Below are 12039 nucleotides of genomic sequence, written 5' to 3' on the forward strand. Positions count from 1 at the left end.
CCAATCGCTCCAAGGTAACAACAAAAATTGGATGACCACTGCTTTGGACAAAGGCCTTGCCTGTGGCATACCAATATCTTGGTTATGGATACATTGCCTGGGCAATGTCAAATAGAGTTGCCAACCTCCAGGTGGTGGCTGGAGATTTCCTGCTATAACTACTGAGTTCCAGCTGATAGAGATCAGTTCCCCTGGAGAAAAGGACTGCTTTGGGAATTGAAGTCCCTCCCCTCCCCAAACCCCACCCTCCTCAGGCTCCGCCCCCAAAATCTCCAGGTATTTCCCCACCTGGAGTTGGCAACCCTAATGCCAAATAGTGGCATGTCATTATTTAGTTATAAGGGACCACTTAGCAGCTGAGGATGGTGTGATGGATATGTTTCAGGCAGGAACAGGCTACTTTGAGGGTCAACCCCACTTTGGTTTGGATAGATGTGGCCTCAAAAGGGAAACTTTGCAAATCCAAGCACATAGCTCAACCCAGGCATTGGCTTCCATCTGGAATTTGTCTTTTCCAGTTAGTGGGGTGCTTCCTGGGATGCTGCATTCAAGTTGTCCTTAGGATAGGCCTGGGAAAGATACTAACCCAGTTGGAGCTGATCATCTTTCTCAGTGGTAGGGAAGAGATCCCAAATGGGGGTGGTTTCCCAAGCAGCCTATCATGGCTACCTCCATGCTTAGTAATTCCTTAGTAATGGCAACCCAGCATGAGTATTTGTGTGTGTAAGGGGGGATTAGGTGTACATTGCAGGACATCACTTCCAGTGCAAAACCAGAAGTGACATTATTGTATTGGGGTGCCAGAAGGAATAATCCAAACTAGAGTTTGGCACATTTCTGAGTTTTTGCCAAAAGTAATATTGCATGTCAGAGGACTGCCAAAGATATGCCCCATTTTTCTCCCACTGGCCTGTGAAGCTGTGGTTGGGAATGGGGCACCAAGCCAGGACACTTGCCCCTCCCCCCCAAGTCATGGTTTACCAAGCAGGGGACTGCTTCTTCACCACTTTACTGCTATCTTGGGGGGGGGGGAGTTGAAGGATCAGTTCCTCTAGGCATACCTTCTGGTATGCAGGCCAGGCAAAGCTGGATGTAGCAGAAATTCCAATCTGGTGTTGGAGCCAGGGTGGGATTGCCTGTGCTGCAATCATACTTGTGCCAGCTTAGTAGAAAGTGTAATCTCCGCTCAGAACACTGTTAGCTAATAAACTCTGTTAAGCTTAACTTTTGGTGTGCGTTGTGTTCATTTTGGAGGAAGAATGGGTAATGGGAAAGCCACTCTGCTTCAGAGCTATAGTCCTCCTGAGGTATCCCATAGAGGCATCCATGCCACTCAAAGCTGTGTAAGCCTTTTAAAAACAGGTGCATGTTTTTAGATTGCACAGTCATAATATTCCATTCATTTATTTGTGCTCACAGACCAATTGGTCATAAGCAAATACAGGAGAAAATAAGATACATACATTGTAAATAATATAGTTGCCCTGACCTGGATGGCCCAGACTAGCCTGATCTCGTCAGTTCTCAGAAGCTAAGCAGGGTCAGCCCTGGTTAGTATTTGGATGGGAGATCACCAAGGAATACCAGGGTTGCTGTGCAGAGGAAGGCGCTGGCAAACCACCTCTGTTAGTCTCTTGCCAGGAAAACCCAAAAAAAGGGGTCGCCATAAGTCGGCTGCGACTTGAAGGCACTTTACACACACAAATAATATAGTTACATTATAAGAATGCCATAGACAGGAATTTTGTCACTGCAAGAGTCACATGGGAGTCAATATCAGTTAACAATTTAGCTATAATCTCCACATCTGGAGCTGGGGTCCATTTTTGAATGTACATTATGATCTACTTATCTCGAGCAGTAGCATACTTGTTACAATCAATAAAGAAATGCCAAATTGTATCTAGTTTTCCAGATTTACAATCACAAAGCCTCTCAGGGAAAAGGACTTATGCAAACCTGCCAGATAGTTCCCCTAACAGCAGAACATTTAATCTTGCTTTAGAAAAGAAAATTCAATATTTAAGGACTGTTAGGAGCTTACAATATGCAGGTAAAGTCTTTGGGATTGAAAGACCCAAAAAATACAAGGAGCAAACCCTCCATGCTCGCAGCACAAGCTTCATTTGTCAAAATGCAGCGCACTAGATTTAATCGATTTACATACAGAAGTACATTTCATTTTCTTAAGAGACTCGACCGGAAAACCCAGTTTTTGTAACTATCAACCAATTCTGCCCATGTGCTTTGAAAACCATCATTAGCAAGATGATGCAGATAACACCCTTTGGAAGAGTAGAAGATTTTTAATCTGAAAAGGAATGTTGCTATCCATGCTTTAGCCTCCAGAGATGGTTCAGAAAATTCCAGTCATATTGCAAGAACAGAAACACACACTGGCAGATTTGATATTGAGTGTAAGAAAGGAACTAAAAAAGAATCACAATGATCATTTACCTATTGCCAAGGGTACACAATATAATAACAATGGAACAACCTTTGCTTAAGAAGCCCAAATGGCAGCTGGTAGATAATTTCCTCCCGAAGTCCAGAAAAATAATAAAAGGCTGACTGTTGATATCATTTATATACATTTATATGTTTCTTCACATTTTGCCTGCATTTCGAGGGACCTGTTTTATCTTGTCTTTGAAAATGTGAGCAAAACGTGGGGAGACACAGGGGGGAGAGTGAGGCGACCTACGAGGGTTGGAAATGCATGCATAATCAACAAAAAAGACCAAAAGTCATCGGAGGGGGTGACCGCGAAGGAAACAGCAATGCACACAAGACCTAAAACACTTCAGTGGTTGGATCCTGGTACAAATGCATCCTGTTGCCCTCCAACACCAGCTCCGGCTCCTTGTTTTTACCTTTACACCTTGGTCTGTGATCTCCCTCAATATCAAAGCATAGATTGCAAGTTCTTGTGGCCTATATTGTCTGCCCAGGTTCTGGGCATATAAGACCTTAATTGACCTGCAACTCTTGTACTTCAGGAACGGAAGGGGGGCAAATGTTCCTGGGCTCCCACAAGGCTGAGGGCAGCCAATGTATCGGTTTGCATTGCTTAAGGTTAATGGGTGAACAGGGTTGCGCCTGTCTGACCTTTGATCGTGAGGAAGGTGGCTTACAGGGTCAAATAGGAAGCCTACTTGCCTCTTTTATGAACTGGGTATTCATGGTTATCAATTAATTTATCACCATCAGATGCCACATACTAAAATATGTAGCATCTGTATTGTATCAATACTCCATGTACTTAAATATAGGATGTTATCTACTGATAGTGTGTGGGACTGGTGGCAAAGGAGGGCCCCAAGATTATCCCTCTGCGGCCTTATGTGGTAATTTCCTGAAAGTGTATTCTTTCCCCCCCTTCCCTTTTGTACAATATTTTAAAAATGTCTCTCTGCAGAAGCATTATTCATTTATGCATTTGCGCAAAAATTAGGGTGATCTGAAAACTTGAACAAAGCTGGATTTATCCTCTTGTCATGAAAAAAGTGATACTTTAATTGCTTACTTGTGAAGATGATGTACAGCTTGCCTCAGGGAGGGGAAAAACAGACAGTAATGTCTGACTACATTAGCAAAGGATTTTAGCAGCAGTTGGGTCAACTTCATTGCTTTAAGATGAGAAAATAAGTCTGAGATTCTAGCAGGGCACATTGAACAAACCTTGACGCTGAAAAGGAGCCTAGCAGAAGATGCGTTTCTCTTGTTCGTACAATAGCCGATTCCTGGATTTGTAAAGCTGCCTAAAAGTTCTGAACCTTAATTCCCAGGAAAATGAATGTGAAATGAGGATTGAAATCCCCTAAGTACCTTGAGAGGTCTCTGCCTTAAAGACAGTAAAGCAGACAAATCGCACCTGCTTTTATTAGAAATGAGAAGCTTTGCATGGCAAAGCATTGAAGTTAGCAGTCAATTTGCTGTAGAGACGGGATAGAAACCACGCAGGCACAGAGATTTGCTGGCTGACCAGGCTTTTAATTGCTAAAACTCCTGACCGCTTTTCAGAGTTTTTGTCAGTTGCCATTCTGTATTTGTTGTATACGATCCTGAATTTTGCTGATTTTGCTGTTGTTTTGGTTCTGGTGGAATTTTTTTTTTTGTTACACTGTTAATTTATTCTGTGTTTTTGTTGGGATCTCTGCTGGTGAGTTGTGATTTTGTTACCTCATGCTGCTCTTTCTTGTTTTAACTTATTGCTGTGCATTTGAGTTGTGTAATGATTTGGTGGGGGTGGTCATTTTAATTGTTGCTGGTGTTTAGGACTTCATGTTGTTTTGCTATTGCATGACCTGTCTTGAGCAGCTTTGTCCTGAAGAGGCAGCAAAGAATGAATGGAAGGATCACCAGAAGGTTCAATAAAGCTCTACTCCACCTTTTCCCCTTGGGCATGCTCGTATGTATATAGAACAGGAAGTCCATGTGTATTCTGTAGTTAAATATACTCCTTACTCTTTTTAATTGAATTATTACATCATTAAAGAATTATACAATAAATACATATCACTAAGCAGTACTTGACATAAGCAATAAAGGTAAAGGTCCCCTGTGCAAGCACCGGGTCATTCCTGACCCATGGGGTGATGTCACATCCCGACGTTTACTAGACAGACTTTATTTACGGGGTGGTTTGCCTGTGCCTTCCCCAGTCATCTTCCCTTTAAACCCAGCAAGCTGGGTACTCATTTTACCGATCTCGAAAGGATGGAAGGCTGAGTCAACCTTGAGCTGGCTACCTGAAACCGACTTCCGTCGGGATCGAACGCAGGTCGTGAGCAGAGCTTGGACTGCAGTACTGCAGCTTACCACTCTGCGCCATGGGGCTCTTGACATAAGCAATACATAACATAAAAAGTATTCCATCTGCCGTTTAGCATACATTTAATTCAATTTAATCAGTAAAGAAAAAGACAAAGCAAAGATCCTCAACCTCCTACCTAAGCTGTTACTAATGACATATTCAAGGTTAAACTTACATCTATTGCAGTCTACTTTATTTTATATCATTCTATTGATCAAATATATCTTAAAATTCTCACTTTGACCAGCTCCTTTGGTTTATAACTGTTCCAATATTCAATAAATGGGAGCCATGTTTCCACTAATGACTCCTGGACCTGAGTTTTCCCTTCGCAAATCTTCTTGTAAGCGCTAATCTTATCCATTAATACCATGTGCCATATCTTGTGTGCCCATACATCCATGCCCAGCAAGTTTGGCTGCTTCCAGGCCTGCGCAAACAGTTGCCAAGCTGCAACCAGTAGATTTTTGAGTGTGTATGTTTTTCTCTTAGGGGAAATCACCTGCTGAAATACTTAGCAGAGCTATCTTGAGTTTACATACCAACTTGCAGTTTAGGATATTGTTGATCTCCTCAAATATGTTGGCCCAGAATTCATGCGCTAGTGAACAATGCCAGCATATGTCATAGATAAATAACTTTCTGTCTCAGTGAATGTCACCTCTCATTTCTCAAAAACAAACAAAAAATGAATATTGATGATTGGAGACAAATTATGTGGTTTATTTCCACCCTGAGAGTTTCAGTAAGTTTTGGTTGTTGCAGCCTGAGGATGCTTGCAGGGCATTCGGAGAATGGGGCCTATCACCTCTTTGCTCAGCAATTAGTTTATGACATCTTGCCATTGGAAGAACGGGGGATGACTGGTTCAGTCCTGGAGATGATAATTGCTTCCCTGTGTAAAGGGATGGCCCCACTTGCCTTGGAGACAGTCCTTAAAAAATTCCCTTTCCAGTGAGGTAGGGTTGCCAACCTCCAGGTAATAGTAGAAGATCTCCTGCTATTACAACTGATCTCCAGCCAATAGAGATCAGTTCACCTGGAAAAAATGGCTGCTTTAGCAGTTGGACTCTGGCATTGAAGTCCCAGTCCTCCCCAAACCCCACTCTCCTCAGGCTCTACCCCAATAACCTCTCACCGATGGTGAAGAGGGACTTGGCAACCCTACGGTGCCAACCCTACGGTACTTGGCTTCCTATTTAGTACACCCTTATCTCACCCTTCCTCCAAGCTCAAGGTAATGCATATTGTTTTCCCTTCTCTACCTCATCCCAACCCTGTAAGAGTAGGTTAGGCTGAGAGAGAGAGAGAGGATTCCCCTAAGGCCAGCTATTTTCATGGCACAGCAGGGATTTGAACCATTGTAACCCTAACCACACTGACCAGGGAAAAAGACAGGGTATAAATGAAGGGAACGGTTCCTACCCCTTTCCTACTACTCCCCTGAGAAAATCTGAAGCCTTTTTTCAGCCTAAAGAGTCTTCCTCCAGCTTAAATGACACTTCCCTAGAATTAAGAGCCCCTTAAATTGGAGGAAATAAATTTAATGGTAAACACTCTAGTAAGGTAGTTTGCTCAGGGGTGAAATTCATAAGATAAGAAATGCATAGTTTTACTCCATAGAGGGGTTTAGCAAGGTCATCCATCATGTTGGGTGAGAAATAAGACAGGTAGAAAATTTACAGTGCCCTCCATTGCAGTTTTTCCAATCTACATGTACTGAGAACTGGATTAGACAGGCGTAATCCTGCATAGGATCCCACTGTTAGAATGGAAACCTTCCCTGAGCTAGGATTAGCCAAGAACAAAAACATTTGGCCAATTGCAAAATTAATGCCTAGAATCTGTCTACGATTGCTAGGCAGATCATTGAGTAGTATGAAAAGGGGGAACAGTGATATCCCCCTATCTCCTTCTAGTACTAAAACTGCATTCTGCTTGCAACATTATTTCAAAATGGAACCCCCTTTTTCTGGCCCATTTCATATTATCTGTAGGCTGGGGCTCTGAAGTAGTAAGGAAGGTACAAGTAATATGATAAGAAAGCAAGGACAGTTATGTACTTCACAATGCCCTTTTGTTTACTGTTTCAGTTGTAAATATTCTTGCATCAAACACAGCATTCATATTATGTTTTATGTGAACTGAATTGCAAAATCTATTTTTACTACCATTCCTGGCTCACAATCACCATCACTAAAACGCCAGCCATGTCAAAATTCATTCTTAATAAGCCAAACATGCTTTAATGGGGTTATGGATAATTCCATTATTCTTCCATCCTTCCTCCTCCAATATGCAACAACAGCAAATTATATATTTGCAATTTATTTTCATAGTATCTTGCTAACTGCAGCTTTTACAAAATGCCTCAGACATTTTTTTCCTGCTTTCACTTGTAGCTGTTGTCGTAAAAATTAAGGAGAGCCACTTCCAGGCAGGGGTGTGAAAATGACCCCCATCCCTGCATAGGGCTGCCAACCTCCAGGTACTAGCTGGAGATCTTCTGCCAGCTATTACAAGTGATCTCCAGCCAACAGAGAGCAGTTCACCTGGAGAAAATGGCCACTTTGGCAATTAGACTGGCCACCCCCATCCCATGTAGAGGAGAAAGGAGAAAAAGAGCAGGCTCAGGCAACTGCCTCTGCAGTAGAGTTGCCAACCTCCAGGTGGTGGCTGGAGATCTCCCACTGTTACAACTAGGGTTGTCAATAGGTTTGCTATCCTCTAGGTACTAGCTGGAGGTCTCCTGCTATTACAACTGATCTCCAGCCGATAGAGATCAGTTCACCTGGAGAAAATGGCCACTTTGGCAATTGGACTCTATGGCATTGAAGTCCCTCTGCTCCCCAAACCCCGCCCTCCTCAGGCTCCACCCCAAAAAAATCTCTCGCTGGTGGTGAAGAGGGACTTGGCAACCCTAGTTACAACTGATCTCCCAGCAACAGAGATCAGTTGCCCTGGAGAAAATGGCCTCTTTGACAATTGGACTCTATGTTGGGTTGCCAACCGCCAGGTACTAGCTGGAGATCTCCTGCTATTACAACTGATCTCCAGCCAGTAGAGATGAGTTCACCTGGAGAAAATGGCGGCTTTGGCAATTGTATTCTATGGCATTGAAATCACACCCCTCCTCAAACCCCGCCCTCCTCAGGCTCCACCCCTAAAACCTCCCGCCGGTTGTGAAGAGGGACCTGGCAACCCTAACTCTATGCCACTGAAGTCAGTCCCCTCTCCAAACCCTGCTTTCCTCAGCCTCCACCCCAAAAATCTCCAGGTATTTCCCAACCCGGAGGTGGCAACCCTACTCTGCAGCAGCAGCCACCTGCCCCAAATCCAGGGCTAGAGCAGCTGGCTCCACAATGGCAGCAGCAGGTGCCTGCCTGCCTTGCCTGGGGTGAGAGCTGCCTCTTATTGGCCTTGGCAGGGAGGGTGGCCCAGCAAGGGTGGTCTGGTAGGGCTGTTGTCAGTGACTCTGGGGCTTCATCTTGGACTTTTGCCTAAGGTTCAGAGTCAGTAAGAAAACCTCTTCATAGTCCGCCCTGTGAGCTGCAAAAAAACAAGTTTTGTAGTTCTCTGGCTCCAATGGAAAAGACTTGAAAATAAGCATGACATCATGTGGGCTTAAACGTGTGGGCTTCCTGCACACCATGCAAGGAGAAATGTCCACGTGGAAGCAGCCTAGATCTAATATTTATGTCATTCATTGCTTAATTGATTTCATATGACCTTTTCCTGCCATTATACAACCTTCACAGGTGTTTAAATGTTCATTTAATTTGGATAGATGTTGTACATGTTGATTTATAGTGGTGTTCTAACCAGAGTTTCACTCCTCTAAGCCCACTGAAATCAGAGGGTTTAGAAGACTATGATTTTACTCAGGATTGCACGGTTAATCTTGTAAATGCTTTGATATAAACTTGGATTAGTCAACATCTGGAAGGTTTTGCAAAAAGGGACTGGAGTGGTAATGGCAGCTTCAATACTCTGAAAAACTGCTGCTTGATTCAGCCTTGGTATCCAAAGTGGAAACATGATAAAAAAATATATACTGTGATCTTTGGGACTTGCCCCATAGTGGCTAATATAATAGTATGTTCTACTGAACATTTGGGATATAATCCTATGTATGCTTTCCTAGGAGTGGAACTCAATTGGATTTACTTTTGAGTAGACATGCTTAGAACATGATTAGCAAGATGTTAATGCCATTTTTCAGCAACATTACATAACTCTAAACAATAAACCAATATAAAATTAATGCAACAGAGATGGCAACGTAACCTGTAAAAGACAGCTTTAACCTGTCTTGTTCTGTTCCAGAATTGACATATCCCTGCTTTTTGTACATATTAGTCTGGCCTCTAAATAATTTTGAACTTGAAACACAGCCTCCCAGGCTAAACTCAAATTCTGGAGAGGTTCATATTGGAACAAGTATTCACTAGAATATCCAGGGCCCAGAAAACTTTGGGGTTGGTAGCTGAAAGCCAGCATCTCAAACTGAATCCCTGAAAAGAGCAATATGAACTGTCTTCATAGAAAGCTCTACTTAGTTTAATGTAGAAGCTAACAAGGCATGAATGCCAGCAATGGTCTTTAACTTTCAGTAGAGGGCACAGCTGGTATACTTGCTGAAGCCTGTCTAAATGAACATCCAGGATGCTGGAAGCAGGGATGGGTTCAGAACCATTCTCATACTATGGACTTGGTCTCTCAGGGAGAGCGTGACTTCATCTAAAATAGGCCTTTCCTCTTCCAGCTGATCCACTGAATGTCTCTTGTCTCCATATTGGTTGGGGTGACCTTCCTATATTCCATTACGGATTCAAAGCATACATTTAAAGGATAACATATCCTTACCTGGATCTTATGAAAAGGAGAAATAGAGCTGAGTTAACACATTACAGTATCATTAACATATTAAAGACTTTGCCCCCTATCTTGGAATGACCTCTGCTAGTGGTTTTGATTTTGACCCTTGGGGTTATATCATTTTATCATTATAAACTGAACTTTTTAGCTGAAGGGCAATAAAGATAAGATTTTCCCTTTTTTTCTCAGTGTAAGGGACATTTGGCTAAAACTGATTTGCTCCTCAATGATTGCAAAACTGAGAAGGCTGGATAAACCAGGTTTTTTTTGGGGGGGGGGTAAAATCATTTTAAAAAATGGTAATTTATTTCTTCCTATGTTTTCAGAGTTTTTCTAAAACCTATCCCACCAGCTCAGTATGGGTTTTAATGCCAACAAGTATAGTGTTAGCTTCTTTATTTGAGGTAACAGGTATAAACACACTGAAATAGAAATATCTGCTATTCAAGGCAGCTGTCAAAGAACGGTTGCTGAAGCAAAGTTCCAAAGGGCTTCTTGATTGGTTCACCTCTGTCTTTTTTTAAATAGCCTTTCCCCATTTTATCACAAAAACTCTGTGAGGTAAGTTAGGTTGATGCGAGATTTGCCTAAGGCCTGCAAGGGATTTTTGAATCAACGAGGACCTGTTCCCTCTTGCAGGACCAGAAATCCCAAAGGGATTCGTCTTTGCAGAAGGATTCCAATGGCAATGGCAGATTTGGGATAGACAGTGCAAATAATAGGAGCTAAGTGTGTACTGTAGAAAGTTATTCATGAGAACTCATGGGGTTTAAGTGACATCCTTCTACTAGGTGGGTTCTCTTCCCTACCATTTTCTTTCTGAGCACCAGGGATTGGGGGAAAGAGGGCATCCATTCCAAATTATTGTTCACTTCTGTTTTAATATTTTAATGAAACCGCTAGCATGGTTTGAGCAAAGCTAAACTTTTTACATCCTGATTACTATGTACAGACATCATTTCCCCCCCTTTTAAACAAATAATTAAAATCATTGGGTAACACAGATGAATTCAAATAAAATCAAACTGAAATATAACTAGAAATTGTTCATACAGTACTGGGTAAGTGCTGCTCAAGTGTGTTACAAAAAACAGTTTGGGGGAAACTGGATAATTTAGACAAACATCCAGGAGATATTTGGGCTAACTGGGGCGAAAGTGGATTGGGTCCCTTTTGCAGCACCCAAGATAAGCTCTCCCTGCTGCTTCATTTCTATAACTTTCCAAGACAGGGAAGACTGATATCGGGCCATCAGCCAGGAAATCTTGTCCTGATTTTATTTATTATTTATTTATTGAAAACATTTATTAGAAGAGAAGAAGAAGAGTTGGTTTTTATATGCTGACTTTCTCTACCACTTAAGGAAGTATCAAACCGGCTTACAATCACCTTTCCTTCCCCAAAGCGGGCACCCACTCTGTGAGATAGGTGGGGCTGAGAGAGCTCTAAGAGAGCTGTGACTAGCCCAAGGTCACCCAGCTGGCTTCATGTGTAGGAGTGGGGAAACCAACCCAGTTCACCAGATTCGTGTCTGCTGCTCATGTGGAGGAGTGGGGAATTAAACCCAGTTCTCCAGATTAGAGGCCACCGCTCCAAACCACCACTCTTAACCACTATACCACGCTGGTGGTGCCTTTCTTCCTTATGGAACTCAAGGCAGCTTACAACATAGATAAAATACATCAAATATATTTAAAACATAAAAACCAACATTTAAAATCACAGCACAGGTCTGCAAGTAAACTTAACCAAATGCCTTCCTAAACAAAACAGTCTCTGACTGCTTCCTAAATATTGAAAGTGAGGGGGGTCATGATTCCCATCAGAGGGGCCACTACAAGCCCCGCTAAGTCTGTTCCCCTCCATAAATGAAAGGAATGGGGTAGTGGGCAGGGCTCAAACTGTGCCCTGTAATAAGGAAAGGCCACAAGTCATCCCATTACTATTGGGTCTAGACTCAGAGAACGTGCATTTGCTCTAGGAATTCCAGTTTGGGGTTTTGCTCCATCACTCATGATTAGGGTTGCCAATTTCCAGGTACTCGCTGGAGATCTCCTGCTATTACAACTGATCTCCAGCCGATAGAGATCAGTCCACCTGGAAAAAATGGCATTGAAATCCCTCCCCTTTCCAAACCGCACCCTCTTCAGGCTCCGCCCCTAAAACCTCCTGCTGGTGGCAAAGAGGAACCTGGCAAGCCTACTCATGATTGTGCCTCAACAGTTGCCCTCCTCAGATGCATATCAATATGCAAAGAGGGGATTCGTTTGTTTATTTACATTTCTAGCCCGCCCTCAACCCCCGGCCAAGCTGAGCTCAGGGTGGGTAACAACAAAATAATAAAA

This window comes from Euleptes europaea, chromosome 4 (assembly GCF_029931775.1).
Source record: "Euleptes europaea isolate rEulEur1 chromosome 4, rEulEur1.hap1, whole genome shotgun sequence".
Classification (NCBI taxonomy): Eukaryota; Metazoa; Chordata; class Lepidosauria; order Squamata; family Sphaerodactylidae; genus Euleptes; species Euleptes europaea.